Below are 22,109 nucleotides of genomic sequence, written 5' to 3' on the forward strand. Positions count from 1 at the left end.
TTTGCAGCAATTCGACCATGAAGGCCTGATTCACACAGTCTCCTCTGAACAGTTGATGTTGAGATGTGTCTGTTACTTGAACTCTGTGATGCATTTATTTGGGCTGCAATCTGAGGTTCAGTTCACTCTGTGAACTTATCCTCTGCAGCAGAGGTAACTCTGGGTCTTCCTTTCCTGTGGCGGTCCTCGTGAGAGCCAGTTTCATCATAGCGCTTGATTGTTTTTGCAACTGCACTTGAAGAAACTTTCAAAGTTCTTGACATTTTCCGAATTGACTGACGTTCATGTCTTCAAGTAATAATGGACTGTCGTTTCTCTTTGCTTATTTGAGCTGTTCTTGCCATAATATGGATTGGTCTTCTACCAAATAAGGCTATCTTCTGTATACCAACCCTACTGTACCTTGTCACAACACAACTGATTAGCTCAAATGCATTAAGAAGGAAAGAAATTCCACAAATTAACTTTTAATAAGGCACACCTGTTAATTGAAATGCATTCCAGGGGCCGGATTAAGAAGGTTTTTTCCTTAACTATAGACTTAAGAAGAAAGTTAAGCAAAGTTGCCAGTAACGCTACTGTACTGTACACCAGATTCAGAAACACTACTGTACTGTACACCAAATTCAGAAACACTACTGTACTGTACACCAGATTCAGAAACACTACTGTACTGTACACCAGATTCAGAAACACTACTGTACTGTACACCAGAGGCAGTAACGCTACGTACACCAGATTCAGTAACACTACTGTACTTTACACCAGATTCAGTAACACTACTGTACTCTACACCAGAGGCAGTAAAGCTAATGTACTCCACACCAGAGGCAGTAAAGCTACTGTACTCTACACCAGAGGCAGTAAAGCTAATGTACGCCACACCAGAGGCAGTAAAGCTACTGTACTCTACACCAGAGGCAGTAAAGCTAATGTACGCCACACCAGAGGCAGTAAAGCTACTGTACTCTACACCAGAGGCAGTAAAGCTAATGTACTCCACACCAGAGGCAGTAAAGCTAATGTACTCTACACCAGAGGCAGTAACACTACTGTACACCAGAGGCAGCTACAGTAATGGTAGTGGTGCATAGGAAACAAAGCATTTGGGCTTGAGGGTTTAGCTTCACCTCTTGTAAATTGTAGTCGTTTACTTGTCTTCGGTAATTAGTCGAAACCTTTCTGTTACTACGGGCTAACAAACAGCAGTCCACTGAAAATTAAGGAGGCTGGAGATGCTGGTACAGAGTACAGCTTGTGGACATGTTTTTGCCAATTACTCCAATCTGTAGCTACTCCTTGTCTGCGCTCCAGGTGCAATACATGTTGCACCGTCGAAAGGCGAGCTCATCAATCTATTTTGGGGCGCATTGACTGGCGTTTCTTTGCTTTGAGATTGTAAACGGCTCTGTCCCCTTGTGCTGCTGTTTGATTGACATGGCAGGAGTCCCAGTCTGGGCTAAGCCTCAGCAGGCTCTCAGAGTGTCTCTCTAATGAAGTCCTCACGCTTCAGGCACACGAACACAATACAACACAGAGCCCTGGAGCAGGCAGGGGGCAGGGAGGTGTGGCAACAACAAGCAAACAACGAATTGCGTGAATTTGCCGAGTCACAAGTCACTTGTGGAGTGTCTTGGAGCAGTGTTTTAAAACATTATTACAAAATCAAGACTGGATCTTGGGCTCAAACTTTGCCTCCTAGAAAGAGAACACTTTGAGTGAGCCAATATTATTATTTGACCCTAATAATTTAATGCATAATGTTTTCCTTTGTAAGCACTTCTGTGCAAGTTCCATCATGCTTCAGAATCATTCTAGATACATGACATTGACCCAAAAGATATATGAAGATTGTTTCGTGTCCCATTTTGTTTTGTGTCCTCTAAAATAGCCCAGAATGTGCAATTTTACTTTAATTTGGCATAATTATCAATTAAATGTAAGACAATTAATTTCTGCATCTTAATAGTTGAATGGCATCTACCCCTTGTATCAAAGCATAATTAAATAGGCTAGGGTTATGAAGGATGGTTAACATGTCAAGCAACCGTTTAAAGAGGTCCAAAAATCTTAGAAAATACAGTCTTGATATTTTCTAATTATTGTAGCAAACCTGTATGGTGTGAGCTATAGAATGCTAGACCACAGCTGTGTTTGGAACATGTTGTGGCACTGAGTTGCTCTGGATTCTAAGTTACAGCAGACGTCAACACTGTGGCTTTATCAGACCCAAAGGCACATTACCAGCTCTCTCAGGCCCTTTTATGAATCAAGTGTGGCAACAGTCATTAATATGAAGACGTTGTGTAATGCTTAGAGTGCAAACACTTAGCTACTGAATCTTTGAAGCACTCATGAAGTAAACTGAAAAAGAATCAGCTGCGGCACAATTTTATTACAATCTGTCCGTTTCTTGATTTAAGAATCCATTTGTGTTTGATCACTTAGAGAATCCAAGAGGCTCATCGTTTTAGAGAACCTAGTGTGTGATTTTCTGCAAAAACGAATGCTCTCAAGGCTAAAATAGTGTCAAGAATTGGTCCAGCAATATGTGCAAGGCTATTGACATTGGTGTCTATATTCAGAAGGGCCACCCAGCTCTTGTGAAGGATCCAGGTTATTGTGTGGTGATTTATTGAGCTTATACTGCAGCCAGAACAAAGTGCCCTAACCTGGCAAGTAGGATGTCGTGGTGGTGAGTGATTTCCAGAAGCTTCAGTGGGCCACATTGCAGCAGAAGCCCAGTGTGCTCTGAATGATAACATGCTCATAACGGAATCAGAAGCAGGAAATTGATTTTCCACTTTCAGTTTTATCAATGTTGAATATTTGAATGGGCATACATTAACAGTGTGGGAGGGCTTGGCCGGATGGCTGGATGACTGTTCACTTTCACTCATTGCTTTGGAGCATTGGACAAGGATGTGTTTAAAGTACGGGGCACTTCTCTCTGTTCCGTAAAGCAGCTAGGAGATGGTGTCTCATAACATAAGCTTGTTAAACAAACTCCTGAAGCAGGAGCAGAACACTTGGCCCGCTACCGTCACTCCTGTAGAGAGTACTGTATGTGTGCATTGGGCTTGTTCAACACAGCCCTAATGATTGGTGCAGCCCTACAGTCAGCCACCCTCAACATTGCACGTCCTTACCTTCAACTCGATACTTTAAAGGAGTTAGGTGAAATAGGGGAAAGACAGCCTGGGTCATTTCTTCACTGTGGATTGTCCACAAGGAATGTACAAGCCTTTCGCATCGTTCACTACAATACAATTCAGTCAAGCCACAGGCACACCACTAGTTAAAGCTCTTCAAGTCATTTGCAATCTGCAATTGTTTTGTTTATGCATTTGGAGAGGACAATGTTATTTGTTCCGGCATCATGCCTCAAGCTTGCTGAAAATGTGAAGGACATCAACATGCAGCACAGAGTGCAGAGGACTTACAGCACAGCACAAAGGACTTCCATCAATTAGTGTGCAACTGGCCTTAATGGCGGGCTCACTATACAATATACTCATGGAAAATCATTCCTGTTTACCCTTTACAGGCCATTTACATCCTTCATTCAGATCTACATGCAGAACTTAATTCCTCACATAAGGGAGGCATTTATTATACATGTGTAAATGAGAAAATATTTGTTTCCATGGTGCTGTAGCTCATTATTCTGTGGCGTTGTGCGGTCTGACATGATACATCTGCAGGCCAATGTCACCAGGAGTTCATTTTGGATTCGCTAGTTGTTCTCCAAGTCCTGAATAGTACATTTTGAATATGTCCAACTTACTTTGATTAATATTCTTCTCAGACAGAGAGAGGAACTTTATGACTCAGCACTGTGATGCTCTGCAGTGCTCCAGTGATCCTGCTCAATGTCCCCAGAATTCCACTGAATCCAAACCCACTAATGGCACTGATGACAATAGTTATCGCCATCTTTTTCTGTCAGGGAGAGTTGTTGAGAGACCAGGAGGCACTGCAGGCCTTCTCATTCTAATTTCAAGTTTGGGCCATATCAGGAGATGATCTACCCCTAACTGGTTTGATGTTTTGCTGATATTCTCTGGATGAGATCTTCTTCTTGGACATAGTTCTGTTGTGCCTCCAGATTTGTGTTAACAAATTTCTTCCCACCTGACTTCCTTATAACATTTACTTGAATGTACATTTCAGTGAGACGTGTCGGTTATCGGCGTTCTTGGTTGTGATCCAGGTAGCAGGCTTAGCTGTATCCCTCAACGGAAGTGTACCCCGCTAATTAGCCTCACTTTTGTTTTGCGTTTCCTGATTAGCCCGCTACAGTACTCCAGCCCCGTAGCAGGTGTTACAAAGGAAATGAAATCTTCCACATGGAAACAGATACATAAATATGATGTGTTACTTGATATGTTTCATTCATGACTGAATACCAAGAGCTGGTTAAAAATAGATGTTCTTCAGGCTGCTGTATTGTGATGAAAAATGCACCAGGCATCATTGAGCAGGCTACTCGTTTCATGGTGTTGTGTTCTAGTTTCAATGGATTATCTAATAATTATTTCAACCCGACTTGAAAAAGACTTCACACAAGGAGGTCAGTTGTTTGTGTTAGCATGGTGACATTTAGTGTTTCAGAGGTTTACAGATGGGTTAAGAGATTTAATGACAACTATTCTAAAGCTCATCTCATCACTGACCTCTTCTGTTAATTATAGCGGGTCACACTTATAGCAAACTATACTATGAACAAAATATCTGTTGAAAAGCAACTGCATGTTAAGGTTACGTTTACGTTTAGGGTTAGGTTGATAATCAGGGTTAGGATACGGATTAAGGTTAGTGTTAGTGTAAGGGTTAAGTTTAGGGTTAGGATAAGGGTCAAGGTTATTGTTAGAACTAGGGTCAGGGTTAGTAGATAGTTAGCTGAAATGTCACTGATCTATCCAAATAAAGTGTTACCTTATAGTGTGCCGTTCATGTTCGAACAATACCCAATCCATCAGTCACTTGGTGTCTTCATGTAGCTTGGTCTTTGTTGTATTGAAAGCACACAATGTTGGAAGAATCCTTTCTATTCCTGAAAATAACCCCTATCCATTAGTGTCTTAAGGGCTCCCACACTTTCCTTTTTGTGCCTCAGAAGCAATCCTAGATTACCATTATACACTGGATTTCCATGCAACTCTCCGTAGCCTTTGAGGCCCCGGAGAAAAGCTGCTCAAAGCAATAATAGCCCCAGAGTAAAAAACACATGCAGTGAGCCTGTTATACTGTCATGCTAATCTTTCCACCCTACATATCCAGTATAATAACACATTATTGCCTGTGTCACTTAAGAGATCCTGCTTTGATTAAGTATAAAAGTCATTATGTCCTTTTAGAAATCTCTATGAAGATGCTCTTGGTGAATGATTCTTGAGAGCAAAAACAGGCAAGGGAGTACATTAATATCTTTGTCACATCTGTGTGTATGAGGACATTTGCAGGAGCACATTACTATTCAGACACAAAGCCTTCGCAAAGAGGCAGAGATCAGCTACTAAATGAATAATTCCCCCGCCGAAGTACAAAGAAACCCCCTGAGTGCATGTCATGTAATAGCTTCCCCTAGCATTCCTCAGTGTACCATTCAGTCCTTCTTTACGTTAGAGCAGAACAGCCATGTTCACAACCACCAGTCCCTATACTCCATTTGAAAGTCGATGTAACAAAAGATGTTGAAATTCAGCCTTGCACAGATCTGCATAGTCTTCTTTTACAGGGCAAGAGTTAAGTGTACAGCTTTCAGGTGTTATAACATTGAGCGCGACATGTGTTACATTGATAGGTTGAAGCATTAACTCTCCATAATGGAATAGTGAGCAGACATCATATTTGGACATGACGAGCTTCTAATAGGACAGTGGGTGGGGGGTGACAATGTCATCTTGATGTATTCATGACGCGATGACATTTTTAGATGGCTCATGAATGTTATATGAACGTTAGCATTTCAACGGACAGGTCGTAAAAGGTGAAAGCCATCAAGTAATGATGGGATGTTATTGTAAAACAGTGTACTGGAAGAGTTACAGTACAGTACACATTACACAAATACGCCACTTGACCTCCAGAGTCCAGTTAAGACATAGTGTGCATGATGCCAACATTCGCTGCTGCTATCAATTCATGCAACCCTTTCTAGAGTAGTCAGTCAACCCCACTATTACAGCTGGTCATGAGCATTAAGCTAAAAAATGAGTTAGTCAAGCTGACAAAAATTTCTGACAAAAATATCAAATATAAAACTTTGAACAGTGCTCCTCCCTTGTGTCCTGAGGTCCTTCCTTTAACTAAGGTAGTGCGTTAATAAGCATGTTGTTATGATTCGTTTTTAGCTTACTAGCATTTTGGTGGTTGGTAAAATGAGATCGCCTGAAGATTCCAGCTCCCCGTGGACTAAAGAAATGTATCTCACACGTGTTGTGTTGGTCTCACACTTCTTTCAGTATAACAACTCATCTTAACATGCACATGCTTGTACAATAATGCCATATACCTTCAATATTGAAACAGTAAACTTGTAGTAAAAGTATCTGGAAACCAATTTTGTTTGAAATGTGTTTGGAAGGGCCAGAGAATATTTACATTGCCTGATGGTTGACAATAATACTGTATAATCTATTTTTGGCATGTTCATTTCAAGGATTTCGGTGTGTTTTGTTTTCCTAGTGGCTTACTGTTTGCAGGTGCATCAGAAAAGTCCTACTCTCTCAGTCTCCCTAGAGGGAACTAACAGTGTGGCTCCTCGCCTCCATGCCTCCGGGTCTAACTAACGGAGAGACTGACTCACTCAGATGTGAAATCAAGTTTACAAAAACAGGGTCTGTTTTCCTACTGGATCTTGTGCATAGCCCAACAAAGTGAGAATTCAACAAATACGAAAACAAATTGTTGCCTCGGAAACCGATCCATATGGTCTTCCTGGAATCAGTCTTTTCCACCCAAACTTAACTTAATCGCCTGAATCCATTGTTTTTAGATTATCTTGGTTGCCCTGTATTTAGAAAGGTTGGTTGCATTGCACCACCACAGATATAGTCACTTTTCAATCCAACTAATGATTAATTGTGTGATCTAAATATTTCCATTTTAGAAACCAGTATAATGATGATTTAAATAGTTTGACTATCCAGATCTGTTTACACTTGATTGATATCCAGATACAATGGATCCCTCCAGAGGTAGTCAGGAAGATCTGATCACAATCAGATCACTAATGCGTCTTTTAATCATCTACACCTGTTTTAAAAAATGTGTGCACAATCACAATGTCGACAAGATCAGGACAAAGGACGCATGTTAGAACCAGGTGTAAACGGGGCTTCTGTTTCCATCATGTGGAGGCTGTTCTTTGTCTTAGGGTGTCCCCTCTATGATTGTCTAAACATAATCCCAGTGTGTGCATCTCAGCCCATCACAGAGAATAATTATATGCACGACTGCATACTTCTCCTCTTAAAAAGACCTCCAAGACGCCCAGCCGCCCTCTCTTATGGCCGTCTTTCTTTTAAGACACCTCAAATCAAAGTTTATTGGTCGCGTACACAGTTTAGCAGGTGTTATAGCAGGTGCAGCGAAATGCTTATGTGACTAGGTCCTAAAAATGCAGTAAAACCTTACATCATTCTTATGGTTTCACTGTATGTTACTGTGCTGTGTAGTGCTGCATCGGTCTCCAACTCCGCCTTTTGGGAATATTCCATTGGAATTATGCTCTTGTACAAAAAGCCAACGCACTTAGCAATTCACTTTCTTCTTCTACAAAGCTTTTGTGAGCCGATGGCATTTTTTCATACCTGGAAGATTATTTGAGTTTTAATCTCATTTTTGTATTTGTATTTCCTGCAGATCACACATGATTAAATATAGGATATTTTCAGAGCAAAGATACACATACTAACCCATATTTTCTTTCTGTTCAAAATGATCTTTAAATTAATTGGCATGGGGTTCTTTTATTACTCATTGAATTCTTGGGGACGTCCAGTGCTCTTTTTGTTTTCAGATGAATCCATCCATTCCGTTCTGGAATCTCTCATCCCGTCTCTGTTGTTTTCTTTGTACATTCGTTAAAGTCTCAGCCTTAACCAAGCACATTGAGGTCCCTCAGAGAAGGGTTGCAATGCAACACTAAGTTAACAATGTAATTACCATCACTATTTTGTGCCGCACTGCTTTGAAGTATTAAAAATAGAGGGGAATACACAACAAAATGTGTAATTGGGAAATGTTGGATTCCCACATTAACAGCCCCAGTTTTATTTTCTATTGTTCAGCCTTGTCATGTTCTTCTTTAGTACAAAATTAATTGTATTTACTTGTCGACAGACCGAGAGAGTGGAATGGACAGATGGTTATCTCACAACTAACTGGCAACATCTTTCTACTACACAACTTCCACAGTGAATCTAGTACAAGAACAACCGAGCCAGACAAAACAATGTATTGGGAATCCATATTGTTGACATTCCATCCAAGATGTAAAATCGATGTGATGCATGTAATCTGTGTGGCTTGAATCCCGGCTTTAACTTAATTCCAGTACCATGGATAACCAATGCCATGACATTACCGTTACTTTCTGTGCTTCCCTTTATAATTTGTGTGATATTTGACATTGAACAGATTGTAATGCAATCGGTGTATCTTGGCAGACAGAATGTTCTACGTGCAGTATCTTCATAGCAATAATTTATTAATGGTCTAGGAAATTCAACCCCATACTCATGGGGAACATCATTAACTTGAGACAGTAATACCTAAGGACTTCACTAATCGCGTGTAGCAATGTCTTGTAATATTGCTATCATTATCACAAATTGAAACAGGGTATCCAGGGTGTCCTCAATAATGAAAACATGAGTATATTATTTCAGACACAAAGGGAATGCATTTCCAGTGCAACATAGCTTATTTTATGGAACGCTATCTTGGAGGAAAGTGCATGCCAGTGATTTGTGAGCAATTGCTTCAAACTGAAGTGGACCACAGCAGGGCTATTTTGGTCCACATACCCCTGTGTGCCCCTCTGCACTTGTCAGCAGCTGAGCAGAGTCAGTCAGTCAGATCGGACTGGGTTGATGCCCAGCCTTCCAGTGCTCAGGGTCAGTGTGCCGGTGATGTGCCATAAACTCCTGCTCTCTCTCTCTCCAAGGCCATATGGGGCCTGCACCTCCTCCTGGGCTCCTGCTCCCCCCTGCGGCCTGCCCCCCGCCCCACCTCAGAAACACTTACATCACAAATAGGTCAGAATCCTGTCAAAACTACATGTACTGTCTGAGTAGAGAAGAGCATCAGCCACTGAGATAACATGGGGGGAGGGGATGATTCTGCTCTAATAGGAGATGTGATGTGATTCCTGTTTACTTGTCATTTTGTTTCCTTCATTTAGTTACTACATTGATTTTTTACAAATATGTGCAGGAAACAACATTTACTTACATTTGAAGTCCCCCTGGGGTTTTGCGTTTCTCGTCCGTTTATATTTTTTTCTCTGTTTACATTTTTTCTCTGGAAAATAATGTATTGAGTTACGGTTGTGTTTAATAACAGTGAAAACCAATGTAGACGTGATGTTTTTTATGTCAATATTTGAGAGACCCTTGTATTCCCCCAGGGGTCTGAGTCGAGGGAAGGGTTTTCAGTTCTGCAGTGTAGGCTAGCTGGGGCAACTAACTGGGGCAGCTGCAGGATCAATCCTGCCAAGGACACAGGGCTTCCCAGGCCTGTTCAATGCCATAAAATGGGTCATTGAACAGCTAAATGGAGTCATTATGATGAGTAATTAAAAGAATAGCGCCCAAGACTCCCCAAACTCTTCTTTTGGTTCTTGTTTCCGCTGTTTTTTTTGTTTTTTTTTCATAGGCCCGCCTGCGCTATATGGCAGCTGCCTCGGGGCACTCAAACTATCACCTCTTTCAACAGAATGCAAATTGCATCCTTACCAACTAATTGAATGGTGTTATCTATCGTCCTCGGATTTATTGAAATTCTAGCAGTGTTTCAGATTTCCATTAGCTACTGTTCAACATTGCATTTCTGTCTGTGTTTTTCCCAAGATACTGCATGTCACGCAAACAGTGGATCACAGGAGAGGGGACTAGAGAATCATTTCATTTCGACAAGAGTACTAATATGAATACTGATAGCGCACTCATCTGAAGCTTGAGTTAATATGTATGTAGGTGTCTCTATATAGGAACTTTTCATTAGTGCAGTGTTGCATAGAGACTTCATAAACAAGATCATACCAACATGAGTAAAGACAACAGCAGGGCTATACATCATATTCTATTTAGCTAACAAATGACATATACTGGGTACAAAGCATCCGTTTCTCATCATTGTCTTGCCTTTCCGTAATATGAACAGAGAGAGCACCCATGTTCCCCCTGGGCAGTGAGTATGGAAAATAGTCATTGGGTTTATACGGGAAGCCATTTAGAGGGAGGAAAGCAAATTGAGTTTTGTTTAATTAGTACGAGCAGTTTGCTGATCACAGGAAATTGCATGGCCAGAATATGGTATACAGAATTTCATTAGCTTGTTCCTGTTAATTGAGGTTTATAGAGTGAATCAAATCAGTCCTTTAAAAAAAGGGTTGTGCTATTGGACGTGCTCATGAATTGCTATTGCAGAGAGCTCCAGCAATGATAGGTCATTATAGGTAATAAGGGTCACCCACCTAAGATTAATTCCCCTAATCAATCCTTTATGACAGGGGTCGTAACTCCGGTCCTCCAGTACCCCCAACAGTATACATTTCTGTTGAAGCCCCATACAAACACACCTCATTCTACTTGTTGAGGGGTTGATGATTAGTTGATTAGTAGAATCAAGTGTGCTTGTCTTGGGCCACAACAGAAATGTATACTGTTGGGGGTACTGGAGGACCGGAGTTGGGAACCACTCCTTTATGAGCACTACGAAAACCAACGACCCTATTCTGAACCAAAACAGCAGTGTGATCTGGCTAGATACTAAAATATTGATTTCTACATGGATTTCTATCTTTGTTTGGACAGAAATGTTTTAAAACCACTCAAAAGTTATTGAGAGATTCATTCACACATTGCACTCTGCCATATGTTTTCCTGTGCGTAGAGCAAAAAGGAGCTGTTTGATTTACCCTTCGATTATCTGAGAGGACCAGAAGAAGGATCCATGAGGACTGGACTGATGCTGCTGGAGGATCCCAGAGATGCTTTTACTTATCGGAGACATTAACCCAGATAGCAGAGGTAAGTCCAGTGACTGGCATCGATTCAACCTTAGCATGACTCCCTCCAGGTGATACGCTGCCCTGTAATGTGTGTCCCTAAGAGGATCCCGGGGAATCTATCTCTAATCTACCGGTCACAATACGCATGGATAACTACATGAGACAAGACAAGCCCTCACAGGACATGGCATTCTCCAACAAAAGAAAATCAATTCGAAGGGTCAGTTCTAAATTCACTGGGTGGGGGTCATAAAAACTGTAAAATACAAATGCACACCGTCCACCCTCATATAATTGATAATAAATTATGTTTATGATCACAAGTAACAGCAACTGTAGCAACCCTGTGTTTATAAATGTGGATAAACATCAACTTTGCCATACTGGCATGTTTTTGTGACATAGTCGATGCCACACAGGGCTACGGGCCAGAAGGTTGAGGGTTCGCAGACCACCACGTACGAGCTTGCTCTACCTGCTTGTTTCACTAGGCCTACACTATGACCAGAGCTGGCTGCAGACCATGATAAGCTAGAGAGAAATCAGATTTTCTACATTTTGATGCCATATTTATAGATATATAAAATACATGCAACACATTTTCCATTAACAGGTTTCTGTGCCAATGCACCACACAGCCAATTAACAAAGCATACCGACTTTGGGCGCTAAGAACAGCTCTTAGTTGTGGTATATTGGCCATATACCACACCCCCTCGTGCCTTATTGCTTAATTGTTCTTACCAGGTAGACTGTTATATTTAAAACAGTTAATATTACAGTCTCTGGCTCTGGTATTTTTCTGGTGGACAGCTCTAACAAATAACAAATAGTTGGATAGGTACCTGGGGGCTGAATCTGGGATAATTCTGTGGACCAGAGCAAGTTGAATTAATAAGACAATTGTTTTTCCACAGATAGCCATCCTAGCTGCTTAAAATGATTGACCTCCAGATGAGTATGAGAGGGTAGTTCAAGCACAATTCTTACAAGCTTGTTTTGGCTGGTCTGTAGCTTATTCTTTAGACATTTGGGGCTGCTGTTGAACCGTGATGTGCAGGCATAATCAAAGTGACACTGGATTAGAGCACTTGCCAGAGTCTTTATGGTGTTTATAGCTAGGTTTCCATCCAATTGGCAAAAGATTTTCATGCAAATGTTCAAACATTTGCATAAAAACAATATTTTCCCCATCCAACACAATCTCACACTCAATTCGTGCAATATGTACAAAAAGTATTTCAGCAGATTCCGTGCATTTTTGTGTCTTAATTCGTGTGAAAAGACACACATTTTTATGTGACTTCATTCAGAGGAAAATACCTTTTGGGGAGGCAAACTTCGGAACAATGTTTTGAAAGTCATTAGAGCAATGCATGATGGGCAATGGTGTTCTACACTACCTTTTTTTGTTTCCCACTTTTATTTATATATATACAGTGCCTTCGGAAAGTATTCAGATCCCTTGACTTTTTCCACATTTCGGTACGTTACAGCCTTATTCAAAAATGGATAAAAATAAAAAATACTCAGAAATCTGCACACAATACCCCATAATGACAAAGCAAAAACAGGTTTTTAGAAATGTTTACAAATGTATAAAAATCTAAAACAGAAATACCTTCTTCACATAATTGTTCAGCCCCTTAGCTATGAGACTCGATTTTGAGCTCAGGTTCATCCTGTTTCCATTGATCATCCTTGAGATGTTTCTACAACTTGATTGGAGTCCACCTGTGGTAAATTCAATTAATTGAACATGATTTGGAAAAGGCATACACCTGTCTATATAAGATCCAACAGTTGACGGTGCATGTCAGAGCAAAAACCAAGCCATGAGGTCGAAGGAATTGTCCGTAGAGCTCTGAGACAGGATTGTGTAAAGGCACAGATCTGGGGAAGGGTACCAAAACATTTCTGCAGCATTGAAGATCCCCAAGAACACAGTGGCCTCCATCACCACCAAGACTCTTCCTAGAGCTGGCCGCCCAGCCAAACTGAGCACCGGGGGAGAAGGGCCTTGGTCAGGGAGGTGACCAAGAACCTGATGGTCACTCTGAGAGAGCTCTAGAGTTCCTCTGTGGAGATGAGAGAACCTTCCAGATGGAAGCCAATCCTCAGTAAAAGGCAGATGACAGCCTGCTTGTACTTTGCCAAAAAGGCACCTAAAGACTCTCAGACCATGAAAAACAAGATTCTCTGGTCTGATGAAACCAAGATTGAACTCTTTGGCCTAAATGTCAAGTGTCACATCTGGAAGAAACCTGGCACCATCCCTACGGTGACGCATGGTGGTGGTAGCATTTTCAGCGGCAGGGACTGAGAGACTTTGATCGAGGCAAAGATGAACGGAACAAAGTACAGAGAGATCCTTGATGAAAACCTGCTCCAGAGCGCTCAGGACCTCAGACTGGGGTGAAGCCTCACCTTCCAACAGGACAACGACCCTAAGCACACAGCCAAGACAGCGCAGGAGTGGCTTCGGGACAAGACTCTGAATGTCCTTGAGTGGCCCAGCCAGAGCCCGGACTTGAACCCGATCGAACATCTCTGGAGAGACCTGAAAATAGCTGTGCAGCAACGCTCCCCATCCAACCTGACATAGCTTGAGAGGATCTGCAGAGAAGAATGGGATAAACTCGTCAAATACAGGTGTGCCAAGCTTGTAGCGTCATACCCAAGAAGACTCGAGGCTGTAAACACTGCCAAAGGTGCTTCAACAAAGTACCGAGTAAAGGGTCTGAATATTTATGTAAATGTGATATTTCTGTTTTTTATTTAATACATTTGCAAAAATTTCTAAAAAACTGTTTTTGCTTTGTGATTGTGAGGTATTGTGTGTAGATTGATTAGGAAAAATAACTATTTATTTCATTTTAGAATAAGGCTGTAACGTAATAAAATGTGGAAAAAGTCAAGGGGTCTGAATACCTTCCGATTGCGCTGTATGTCAAATTTTATGAGGGTTGCCAGATAGGAGAAAAATACAGATTTTATTTTTTTTGTGGTATCGATGAAGATATTTGACTGGGGAATATGGATACAATTTTATGTTGGGAAATTATATAATTATATAATACACACCATTATACACTTACACACCAACACACATATACACACACTCCCTTTTTTTAAAACTTATGTTGTAGCCAACTCTTGACTTTTGTATTCATAATTTTTTATAAAATATTTGTATCTAGTTGTCATGTGTTCATTATCTTTAGCTGGTTAAGTGTTTGTAGTTTGAATGTTTCAGTAATGATTAACATGGTTAAATAGCCCTAAATCTATACCTGATTTAGCTTTTGGTATATTTGGCATTTTTATACATATTCTGTATTTCCACTGAAGAAAGCAATAATGAATCAACACGCTACTGTAAATAAATGGACACTACCTGTTATAAAACGGAAATTGCTCTCCATAAATAAATGAAGCAATTCGGCAATGGGTTTCACAGCCCTATAATAATGATGCAAGTTGTATCAGCTTAAAAGGGGTTTATTCACAACCTATGAGGTATAAGATGTTTGGAAATGTGGTATAGGAGAGTCTGAAATTAATTGAATATCCTTAACCTAAACTATGTTCAATGTCAGCAGTAATTTCAAGTGAGAAATGCTCAGTTTTGGTTTTGCAGCCCTATAATAATGATACAAGTTATTTCACCTTAAAAAGGGTTTATTTGCAACCTCTGGGGTATAACATGTTGGGCAAAGTGGTATAGGAGAGTCTGACATATTACCCCTAATTTGAGTTCAGTCTTTGCCAATGAGAACCAAGAGAGGCCTAGCTTCATCCTTCATGACTGGGAAAGGCCTCGATTCTAGGCCGTAGAAAATCCTACATCCATCTCATTAGATCAGAACAGGATGGATCAACAGTGATTTCATATTATTGGTTTGCATCCTAAAAAAAGGATAGTTGTGTTTTGCTGCAGAACACACTTACATTATCTGTCTACCCATATGATGTGGATCATTGTCAGGTTATTAGATGTATAAGCTTTAGTAACAAAAGAACATCATGATTGTAATAACACTTTAAACAGGTACTTTGTAAAGGTGTAGAATGTGTTCGTTTTTACCACACGGGTAAGTTAACTTATGTAAATTAGACATACAGATGATTTTCTTCTGAATAACTGGTCTGGGCAAAGCACTTTCCACTCAGCAAGAGGCAACTTTGATGTAAGGCTTGATGACACCTGTAGTGACGACTTCTATCCGTCACGCCCAATGTTGCTTATCCATTGTTCACTAGATATATCAATGTAATTACAGCCAACACAATGTTGAAGAACAGAACGCTTCCCACCACTAGATCACATAACTAGGTGTGAGCTGAACGTAATCCCAACGCTGCCATCAATGTAGCGGAAGAAAGTGAAAGCCGCAACGAGGACTCTAACCAAGGCTCATACGTGGCAAAGTGAGCTGTAACAGCCGTTGCCATGAAAGCTTAGTATGCCTCTAGGCCGAGGGAGTAGGTCTACAATGCTGGCATATGCCTTGTTACAACAGCCGAAGTATATAACATGATTGATCCGACCATAATAATCATTGTCAAACAGCCTTAGAAGTGCCATAAGTGTAAGTCAACATAATTCATTATTTTACATTAACCTGTTTAACTGCATTGATATGGCTTAATTGATGCATTGATATGGCTTAACAGACTCGTTATAATTGCAAATGCCATGCAGTTGCACCAGGGGAATTTAAACCAAACTGATTTTTTTGCGGGTCTTCTGTTTCCCCACACTTATTGGTTATTTAATTTCCCATCATGATAATGTATCCCCATTCCCCAATCAAATACCTTCATCGATACCACAAAAAAACAGACAAATACAGATTTTTACTCCAATCTGGCAACCCTCATAAAATCCGACATAGCACCAGATTCCCAAGTATTAAGCGAAAACAAGCATAGAAAACAATATTGGTATATCTTTAAAAGAAATTAAACCAGAGGCTACTATTATACTGTAAGTATTTCGGTGACTACCTGGTTGATATTTATTATTATTTTTTATTACATTTTTTGATTTCACCTTTATTTAACTAGGCAAGTCAGTTAAGAACAAATTCTTATTTGCAATGACGGCCTACCGGGGAACAGTGGGTTAACTGCCTTGTTCAGGGGCAGAATGATGTCAGCTCCGGGATTCAATCCAGCAACCTTTCAGTTACTGGCCCAACGCTCTAACCACTAGGCTACCTGCCACCCCTGATTAACAATATTGGGTTGTTAACACCTTTGTTTTTTCATATAAATACATTTGGGATCCAAAAAAAGCAGTGTAGAACACCATTGCCCAAAATGCATTGCTCCAATAACTTTCAAAAGATTGTTCCAAAGCTTGTCCCCCAAAAATGTATTTTCCTTATGAATGAAGTCACACAAAAATGTGTCTTTTCCTACAAATGAAGCCACACAAAAACGCACAAAAACACACAAAATCTGCTGAAATACTTTTTCTACATATTTGCACGAATTGAGTGTGAAATTGTGTTGTCCCATCAGAGTTGTGTTTCCATCTAATTTAATTTGTTGCAGATAAAATTATGTGCATAAATACGTAGTGCACATAAAAATAACTTTTGTGGTTAAATTCTCATGTACCGGAATAAAAAAATACAAGTTAAATGGATTTCCATTGCATTTTCAAGGTCTACTGGTTTTGTCTCCAAAAATGTTGCGTACGTATAGTGAATGTGTCCACTCTGGTATTGGCATGTGTGCTCTAGACAACAGCTCACAGACACAGTGTGTGTATAGGCTACATGATCAGATTATTATGGACAAAAGTGCAATATTATTTTTATTTGTCAAACTGCAGCCAAGCATCGATCATTATGACACCAGAATAAGAATTATTGAAAGGCGCATCAAGCTCATCATTGTGCACTTTCACCACCCTGTGAAGTTCATCATTATTTCATCTGTAACGTAATAAATTGTATGCTTTTCCATGATGTCCTGACATTTTTCATACAACATGTACTTTCCTCGCACAAAAAGGTTGGATGGAAACCTAGTTCATGTCAAGCCATTTTGAGGATGCTGAAATTATATTTTGGATGAACGTGAGCATGCCTACAAGAGACGTTTGAAGTAGCCTAATCCGATTCAAACATTGTGACTGGTTGTGTTTCTGCCACATATAAAAAGTAATACATTTTAATAGTTAAATTACAAATATTTAGGCTCGGGTTGGAGAGGAGGCAGAGCATGTGTTAAGCTTTCCTGAATAACTGGGACTGCCAGGAGCGTATGTGGCCACACTATTATAGGACTTGGGAGAATGATGATCTGCAACAGACAGCCCAGCTTAGTAAAATAGAAAATAAAACAGAAGTAAAAATACACCCAGACTGGCTTGCTACTGTTCCTTTCTAGACCTTATAAACTGTAGAGAGAAGACCCACAACTGATCCACCGATCCCATAGGGCGGCGCAGAACTGGCCCAGCGTCGTCCGGGTTTGGCCGGGGTAGGCCGTCATTGTAAATAAGAATTTGTTCTTAACTGACTTGCCTTGTTAAATAAAGGTTAAATAAAATAAAAAAAGAATACAAATTGAATGAAACATTGAAATTACAGGGCTTTTCCGCTGTTATTCAAATGACATTTTCCCTGCAGCCTAGAGTATAATAACGCAATTATTCATTGTATTGTGGTGTTGTAGACTACTATAGGTAGGATACTAGAAATGTCCCTAAACAAGATATATAGGAAAGCTTTTTGAGCTGCATGTCTCATGTCTTCACTGTCCTTTCATGCACAATTATGCACCTGGTTTCTCCGCTGCCTATCAGCTATACCTATTTGTTCTTGTGGATTCATATGGAACACTTATGAAGCTTTGAATGCTTTTATTTGTGGTATGATTGCTAGTTAGCCTAATGCAGATCTGGACAAACGATCCACCTACCACTATTGTCACTATGAATGGTGGATAGAGTACAGGATAGACAGTTAGTCTGGTAGACTTTATACAACGGATGGGTCTAATCCTGAATGCTGATTGGTTAGAAAAGCATTCCAGCCGGTGTCTATTCCACCAGCTAAATCTATGACGTTAAAATGACTATTTACTCTGTTCCATCTTACTGTGCTATCCAGTGTCTCCTCAGCCCAACCAGGCAATTTATAAACTTGATTTCCACTATAAAAAGCATCTAGACATTTTCTTACATTTCTTTGAGACTAACATTTAGCGGAGATTTGCATAAACCTTGCTGTCTCTCCAACATTTGCAACGTTATTTCCATATTACATTTCGATCTCCAGCTCTCCCGTAGTAAAGAAGGTGTAGGGGTCGGGAGTCGGGACGAGACAGACAGGCAGACAGCGATTCTCAGCCAGTCGAAATCATGAATCAGCTGGCATAATTTTTATTGATATATACAAAGAAATGTCAATTGAAGGTAAAACAAAACGAAGTGCAGGTAGTTTGCAGTCTTTCCAGCTTCAGTTTGAAGTGAAATTGTTAGCTGTGTTGTTAGCTAGCTCCTCTGAACAACAGTGTCCTGATGAGAGAGCACATTTTCTATGCCAGGCAAAATCGTGCCTCATTAGCTCATTGTTATGGATATATCCAAATAAATGTCACAAGAAAACAGCTTAAACAAATGCAAATGCAGCTACTGTTGTTATTCTGGCTGCACTGTTTGACATGACTGTAAATTAGCTATAGTTGGCTAGCTAGCAAGCAAGGGATAAGAACGTTGCCAGCCAGTATGGCAATGTAACATTTAGAAAGAACGACTGGACCACGTCCATAGATACAGAACAAAAAGACTGAATGACAGGGTCACGTCTCTGGCAACCGAACCGATAGAACGAACGACCAGCCGGCTTGGGTAGCAACCCTAGATTTTTGTCGGGACTATCTGGTGGAAGGATTAAATAGAATGATTCAATTCATTAAAACATTTATTTTAATGAAAATATTATTTGAATATGTTGGTAACCCGTTGTATAAAAGTGATAATGCACTCAAAACCGGTGTTTGGAGGATATATTGGCACAGTTTGCCGGCCCTCCACTTCGTCTCGGGCCTAACAACACCCGTGCCAATATATCCTCCAAACACTGTCTGAGGGCATTATGACTTAAATATTAACCTGTCATATAGTTAGTGTACGGAAAGCGTAGTGCATAAGGGAAGTACCAAGCAGATGAGGAAATGTGTCTAGGATGGCAGAAAATATTTAGTAAAACCTGCAAAAGAGTGAATGTAAACCAGGGAAGAAACACACTACCCGCCCATATGCCCAATATAAAAAACACAACCCTCCCTATGCTTGAGTACCAGCTCTAGAGACTGAATGGTAAAGTGATTCAAACATGTCAATTTTGAAATTATTTGGTGGAATTTCACTAAAATACATACCACTACTATGAACATATTCTCTTAGAACTTGTACTCAGTACCTCAATTGTCATGTTTTTCACATTGTGGAGAATCCGAGGGCAGTGGAGAATAAACAGCATGGCAACAGGAATTTAACCAAGGTTTACTGCTAGAAAGCCTCAAACTCTCCTTGTTAAACCCTAAAGGGATGGAATCTGTTGGTAGAACCACATGTTGTCTGCTGATAAGGTAAAGGCTCAAATCTCTGTTATTTGTTAACACAATACAACACTATCAGAACTCAGGATAAGACCCAGACAGCTAGTCACAGATGTTTACTGACCCAAACAGGGGGCATGCAAAAGACAGGTCAAAGGCAGGCAGAGGTCCGTAATCCAGGGCAGAGACAATAAGGTACAGAACAGCAGGCAGGCTCAGGGTCACGACAGGCAGAATTGTCAGAACCAGGGAAACAGACCGTGAGAAAGCAGCTAGACAGGAAAACACACTGGTAAGACCTGACAAGAGAAGAGGAACTGGCAACAGACAAACAGAGAACACAGGTATAAATACACTGTGGATAACGAGGAAGATAGGCGACACCTGGAGGGGGGTGGAGACAAGCACAAAGACAGGTGAAATAGATCACGGTGTGACAAACACATGGTGGTATGCTGCTCTCTGTCAATCTTCGAAGAAGGCATCTAAGAACGTACACAATTGTGTATAGACTGAATTGTAGATACTATGAAGAGCAATCTTTCCTGAGTCCATAAGGTCAAACCATCAATAGTTATAATATGCTCACCAATGCAAGGGTCACTAAAATATGATATTCATTCTGCACATCCGGAGCAGGATTAGAACTCTTAAATCTATTAGTCTTTCATGTTTTAATGATTTTTACCTGTTACAATTTTTTATTATAATTTAAAACTGGAGCTAATATTGACACTGTTTCCTTTTGATTTCAAACAATGTCAGTGTCCATGGCAACTAGATTTCAATGTGAGCCAAATTGGCTTTTGATGTGTCTTTGTCAATCACGAGCGAGGGTGGCACATTTGGAAGGACTTCAAAATGTTATCACAGTTGAACACATCAATGTGAACGCCTGGATAGCTAGATCAATTGACTGGCGTTGATTTAATCTCTCCAGTATAGATAGTGGTGATGTACTGCCCTCGGGAGCGCTACTTGAGCAAAAAGCAACATGTTCACTTCTCATCTGAGGATGATCCAAAGGGTCAACTTCAAGTCCATGCACTCATTCTATTTAGCCCCTCTAACTGAGCCTTGGAACTGAGGAGACAATACAAAGACTGTGAGTATGGTTTTTAATGACCACTTTAAACCTGTGATTGACACTTTGCTTTGACGGATGCTGAGGACGTCTGGAAGTTAAACAGTTGAAAAGAGGTGAGGGCCCTCTGTGCCAAGCTGCTTTCTTTGACACGTGTCACAAGGGACAGAGCCTGTCCAGAAAGAATGCTGTGGTAAAACTATGGAACATCGCCTATTGTTCCCATGGTACTGTAGAGGCGATTGAGATCAAGATTCACTGTGGCATTATGTGCAATATGACACAAAATGGAGAGTAGTAAGAAACCAGTATGGCAGTGTTTAAAACCTTTACCCTCTAAGTTATAGAGACAGGGGAGGTTTTATTTGTTTTTCTTTATTCTGTACATCCAGGCCCTATCATTAAAGCCCCAATGGGGACAGTAAATCTTCCACTACTAGTGAGACTAGAGGACTGAGAACCCCCCCCTGGAAGACATGCTCATGACATCAGAGAACGTTGACTGACATAGACCCGGAATAGATTTCCACTGCTAACCTTCATGCTCCCTTCACCTATGGCCTTGAGTCACAGAGGCTTCCTATTTATTGTTTGTCTCATATGTTTGTGCTGCTAATATACTATCCCTCACACATATACTGTGCAGTAAGGTCATTCTTCCTCAAAATTGCATTTATCTGAAAAAAAAAAAAAAAACGTATTATAAGAATATCATACTCTGTGAAGGCTACTGTATAGGTGAACTTATTGCAAAATACCTCAAGCGAGAATTGAAATGATGAGATCCGTCGCTGTAGGGCTGTTATTTTTCAAGCCACATGCAGTATGTCTCACACGGGGATCCCTGGTGCTTTTCCCTCCCATGGCCATTAACTCCCCTGCACAATCATTTTATCTATATGACTCATTTAAAAAGAGTAGAGTAGGTCTGTGCAGCATCAGCTTTAAACTGCTTCTCATCTCTACTGACTGACATTTAGCACCGTAGTGCCACTGCACACTGGATGGTGAGAATATGAAGAAACGCCAATCACACCTCTGATAAGGTTTAGTTTGTGAAAGCTTATCTCTATGTTAACCTCTAATGGTGAGGGGAACAAGAACTATCAGCCTGGTCTCATAGACTAGACGTAACATAGTAAATGTAAATCTGGGACACTCAAATGAGTATGATATGTTACGTTTGGTATGGTTAGAGCA

At 40.4% G+C, this 22,109-nt stretch overlaps 1 protein-coding gene across 2 annotated transcripts in view; it reads left to right on the forward strand.

Moving 5' to 3' along the window:
• Positions 1-22,109, forward strand: part of LOC139578302 (protein ELFN1-like) — a 79,480-nt gene that overhangs the window by 29,579 nt on the left and 27,792 nt on the right. The window contains exon 2 of one of the 2 annotated variants that reach the window (XM_071405712.1): positions 11,125-11,261. The exons of the other annotated variant lie outside the window; for it this stretch is intronic. The gene's annotated coding sequence lies outside the window, so the exon portion shown is untranslated. The remainder of the gene's footprint in view (positions 1-11,124; positions 11,262-22,109) is intronic. 2 annotated transcript variants of the gene reach the window in all.

This window comes from Salvelinus alpinus, chromosome 1 (assembly GCF_045679555.1).
Source record: "Salvelinus alpinus chromosome 1, SLU_Salpinus.1, whole genome shotgun sequence".
NCBI lineage: Eukaryota > Metazoa > Chordata > Actinopteri > Salmoniformes > Salmonidae > Salvelinus > Salvelinus alpinus.